We start from the raw sequence: 5,490 nt of genomic DNA, 5'->3' as shown, positions 1-5,490 counted from the left end.
CCCCAGCTGTCCTAGAACTTGCTTTGTAGACCAGGCTGGCCTCGAACTCACAGAGATCTGCCTGCCTCTGCCTCCCGAGTGCTGGGATTAAAGGCATGTGCTACCACGCCCAGCGAGGGATTTTTTTGATTGGATAATTTGAGATGGGAAGACCCAGCCTGAATCTGGGACACACCTTCTGCCTAAAGGACACAGAAGAATGAAGCCTGCTCTCTGCCTGTTTGCTCTGGCTCTTACTGGCAAGCCCATCCCTTCACTGGCATTAGAGCCTACTTCTTTAGGATTCTGGTGTATACTGAAGACCGGCTGAGACATCCGGCCTTGAGGACTGAACATATTGGATCCTTGGGTTTCCTGGCGGGAGACAGTCAGTGTTGCCACAGTCAGACCACATTCAGCTCTGTGTTTCTGTAGAACCCTGACTGATACAGGAACCCACCAGAGGAGCATTCTTTGCAAATGCATCAAGCCTTGAATTTCACTCCAGGTATTTCTCAGACAGTGAAGATGAGCCAGAAGGCCATGTCATTGAGGGGTAAAAACAAAACAAAACAACAACAACCAAAACAAAACAAAAAAACCTCGAGGGTGGGAAAGGGAGCCAGAAGCTGCAGATATGAGTCCTGGCTGCCTCCTCCTCTCTGCAGAAGACAACATAAGCCTCCTAGAGCAATAGAGGACAGCTCTATGCCTAAGGAATCCTGCAGGGAAGCAGTGGGCTGGAGGAATAGGGCTGTGTCTGCAGAGACCTCTGCCCAGGCGTGAGGCCTTGGTGCCTTATATTAGCTGGAAGACCAGTCTACGAAAATGCTTCTCACACAGGCCTGAGAAGTAACCATGGTTGGCTCCCTCCCAGCAGGACTGAGTCAGCAGGAAACCTGCCAGGGTGCAGCAAACCTCATATCTTGTGGGTTCCCTGTGTTGATATTTTTTAAAGCCCAGGCTGAGAGCGTAAAGACTGCCAAGTGTGCAGTATGCATGCCACTCTCATGGGTCCTAGTCCTGTGAGTAGATGCATGGATGGTCTAGCAGCCTTGGGAAGGGGTCAAAGCAAGTTTCTTATTTATGAAACAAGCTAAAGAATATTAATTCCTCAGAGTTATGAAGATCTAGAGATTTCCCAAGGGTGGAGGGTTCAGCAGGACCAGCATTAGATTTGATTGTATCTGATTACTTACTTATTCATTTACCTTGCTGTACATTGCCCCTGGCCTTGAACATGCTAGGAAAGTCTCCTACCCCGAGTCATATCGTTAGTCTTGCACGGTGGAGTGATAAGTTAATAGCTATGGTTTTTTTGAGTAGGAGGTCTCTCTTTTCTCACCCAGCTGCTAACTTTACCAAACAGTGCACCAGTATTTCCTCCATGAGCCTTTGGATTTATAAACTGGTTCAAAGAACCAGACAGATAAGGAAGTGTTTGTAAAGGCATGGTTGTTTTTGGTACTGAGCAGCTGAAGGACCTTGTTTCTTTACGGTATACTTTTAGCTTCTCCATGAGGACTTGATAGCAAGGGACCATATCCATGGGATGGGTCTCGCTCGTTATTAATGCTTCAGAGGAAAATTACCCAGGAGCTAGGGATATAGCTCAGGTGGTGGAGTGCCTGCACACTATGTCTGAACTGTAGATGGTAGACTGGCACATGTTTGTAATCCTAGCTCTTGTGAGGTAGGGGCAGGAGGATCTTCCTAGACTATATAGTGTGTTTGAGGCCAGCCTAGTCTATACAGGACCTTAACTTTAAAACAAACTCTCTGTCTATCTATCTATCTATCTATCTATCTATCTATCTATCTATCTATCTATCTATCTATCTATCTCTCTATCCATCTATCTATCCACCCCCATCTATCCATCCATCCATCCATCCACCTACCTACCAACCTACCTATCTATATCTCAATAGTCTCTGTTGAGTATGTTCCTCAACTCTCCCATCACGTGTTCAGTTCTCTGAGTGAACTGGAAGAAGAAATAACTGTTTTCATAGCTGCCTGCTAGGTAGACAGCTAGGGGCGCTATCCCAGCCTCAGGATGGAAAACTTAGGCTAGTTGAGGACAAGAAGTACATAATCCTAGCTTTTGGAGGGTGGAGGCCAGCCTGTTCTACCTAGTAGGTTGAAGGCTAGCCAGTGATACATAGTGAGACCCTGAAGAGGAAGAGGGTGAAGAAGAGGAAGAAGTAGTGATGTAGGCATGTGTCAGCTTTGCTGGATCTTATACAAGTTACAGTCATCTGATTAAAGGGAACCTCAACCAAGAAGATACCCCTTAAGACTGCACCGTAGACAAGCTTGTGGGACATTTTCTTCAGTGATGATTGATATGGACTAGGTCAGCCCATTGTGGGCAGGGCCACCCCTGGGCAGGTGGCCCTGGGGTGTATAAGAAAATGAACTGGGCAGGCCAGGAGGGGCAAGCAGCTCCCCACCCCCAGTTGCTTTGGGTCAGTGCTTTATCACAGCAATAGAAACCTTAACTAAAAAGACAGGAGGAGCCAGGAAGACCAGGAGTGAGGCCAACGTTTCTTTCTGAAATGCAGACTCCTGGTTGCTTTGGCCCTTCTTCTCCATTCTTCACCCCCTCTCCAGTGTAAATGCCCTCCCTGTCCCTGAGTGCCACAGTCACCAGTTAAGACACCACAGGGCTGGCGGGGGCTTCAGGGTTCACCTATTCCTGAGGGGTTTTGGGTGGTGCCTGGATGGGCTGTTAGAGATAAAAGTGGCACATATTGCCGGGCAGCGGTGGCACACTCCTTTAATCCCAGCACTCGGGAGACAGACGCAGGCGGATCTCTTGAGTTCGAGGCCAGCCTGGTCTACAAAGCTAGTTCCAGGATAGGCTCCAAAGCTACAGAAAAACCCTGTCTCAAAAAACCAAAAAAAAAAAAAAAGTGGCACATATTGAGAATTTAGTTTTTCACCAAATTCCTTAAAATATGACTTGGGGGCTGGAGAGATGACTCAGTGGTTAAGAGAGAAGTTGAATTCCCAGCACTCATGACAGCTCACAACTGTCTGTAACTCTAGTTCCGGGGATCTGACACCTTCATACAGACCTATATGAAGGCAAGACACTAATGCACATAAAATAAATAAATGAGTAATTTAAAAAAAAATCTGACTTGGATTTTGTTTGGTGAGACAGGGTCTCATTATATAGCGTAGACTGGTCTTGAATCTATAGCAATCCTTCTGTCTCAGAGTCCAAGTGCTTGGATTACATGCATCTGTAGACTCCTAATGAGTCTTAGAAAGCTTTCCCTGTGAGACAACACGGTGCTCTGGTCCTTGGCCTCTAGCCCTTGCTCACAGCCCTGATCTAATGTAAATTTTTTGTTTACTTTTCAATCGGTTTACTTTGTGATAATTTTTTTAATAGTAAATGATAGTAGTGTTTTCTATTTTGATGAAAACAAATTATCCTTTATGGATACTGTTGAACTCTTTTCATAGTGGATTATTTCACAATGCAAGTGACACTGGAGATGCCTTGGAAGCCTGTGCCCTCCAGCAGCTTGCTTCCTGAATCCCCAACTCTTCCCATCACAGAGCCACTCCCAGCCGCTGCATGGCTCTGTCTACCAACATTCCAAGATATGAATGTTTCCCCGTCAGTGTGTTGATAGAATGTGGGGTTAGAAATGTAAATCATGGCACCGGAAAGTCCTGGCTACAGCAATTGCCTGAAGGACCTGGGGTGACTGAGGATGGGGACTTCTCTTCAGGCTAGCTCCTTGCCAGGTGCCTAAGATCTCTGCAGCCAGAGAGAAGGCAGCAACCAGCTCTAGCCCTTGTTTGTGTATGTCTTTGCAGACTAGGGGCCCCTAAGGATAGAGTGGGGCCCTGGGACTCCTGGGTGTGTTTAGGAGGAAGTGTGTGAGCAAGCAGGTTTACTTCCCGATGCAGAAGAGGAAGTAAGTCAGAAGCTGAATGACCCCTGTAATGGCCAATCTTACGTAGCACTTGACTGAGCCTTGAGATGTCTAGATACTCAGCCAATGGTATGCTGGGTGTATCTTCTTTTGGAAGATGCGGACATTGGAATCAGTGGATTGAGTACGAACGATTGTTCTCCTCCGTGTGGGTGGGCCTCATCCAGTCAGTTGAGAGCATGTATTGAAGGAAAGCCCAAGTGAGAAAGGGTTCTCTCTGTATCCATCTTTTCTTGACTCCTGCAGACTATTGCACGGTATTGCTCCTCATCACTAAGGCTAGGATGGTGACATGTTGCATAGCAATAGGAGACTAAGTAGAAACAGTGAGCCAGTCCCTTTATGGTCACTTCTCTAGGTGGGTAACAAGAAACTCTGATGTCAACGTGGAGAGGTAACAGCCCAAGGGACCATGCAGTCCTAACATTCATATCCCAAGGAAGAATGTGAGAAAGAGATGCCAGGGCAAACGAGGTTCAAACCAGAGCCTGGCACAACTGCTGCATCTAGAAAAGCCCTGGTAGGATGGAGATAGAGAAAGAGAAGAGCTTGATCTGGATGTTCCCCTCCCAGATGCCCACCCACAGCCAAAGCCATACTTACACTGGGCGTTAATTTCATCAGAGTAGTTTCTCAGGGGCTCATGTTCCTTTAGTTGACATCCATCTAAAGAGTAGATAGGACACCAGTGTTTTGTGATGCCACTGACACAGAAGCCCTGTCTGATTCAACTCGAGAAGCTGATGTAAGAAGGAACCAGAAAAGAGGAAGGCCCACAGCTGTGGGAGCCTTGGCCCTGACCTGGCCATACAGACCTCAATTGTCTTATTGGTGCCATGGAGGCTTGAGACATGAGTGTCAAAGGTCTTGACCAGAGGGTTGACAGGACCAGATAATGTTTGGAGAGATCCTGGTGGGTCTGAGAGAGCCTGTGACATGGAACCTATCAGGACCCAGGATTCTATATTTTAAAACTCCTGAGGGACTTTACGATGAGTCAGGCTTGAGACCAGGATGGTGGCTGACTGGCCTGGCATAACACAGTTTCAAACCCTACAGTGGCACTCCTGAAGGCTCCCAGGCAGGTGCATGTGACAGCATCACAGAACTAGGGTGGTAGGAGTTGGATCCCTAAGGAGACACAAGGAGAACACATCACAGTCAGTTCCCAGCACCTGCCTGTGGGCGTCATTCCCATTATCCTCCCAAGCACCACTTTGTAACATTTGACTGCGTTAAACCTGCCACCAGGAGAATGAATCTTATTTAGAAGGTACAGGTATTTCACAGTCAGGGCAGGTGATGATGCTCACCATTTACCATGTCAACTGCTCAGTTCTGCAGTTGGGTGGGATGTAGATCTTATGACAGAAGCAAGTAAGTGTAATGCTCCGGGCTGTAAACCTGATCTTATTGGCAAAATGTCTATTATGCAGCTAAAAACATCTACTTAATAGGCACTGCCCTTCAACAATCGGTAGCAACCGAGTCCTGCGTGGTGATAACAGTGACATTATGTCTCGTTTATCACCCCTGGGTTCTTTATGCTGCC

This window comes from Microtus ochrogaster, chromosome 8 (genome assembly GCF_000317375.1).
Source record: "Microtus ochrogaster isolate Prairie Vole_2 chromosome 8, MicOch1.0, whole genome shotgun sequence".
Classification (NCBI taxonomy): Eukaryota; Metazoa; Chordata; class Mammalia; order Rodentia; family Cricetidae; genus Microtus; species Microtus ochrogaster.
This window is presented reverse-complemented; position numbering follows the sequence as displayed.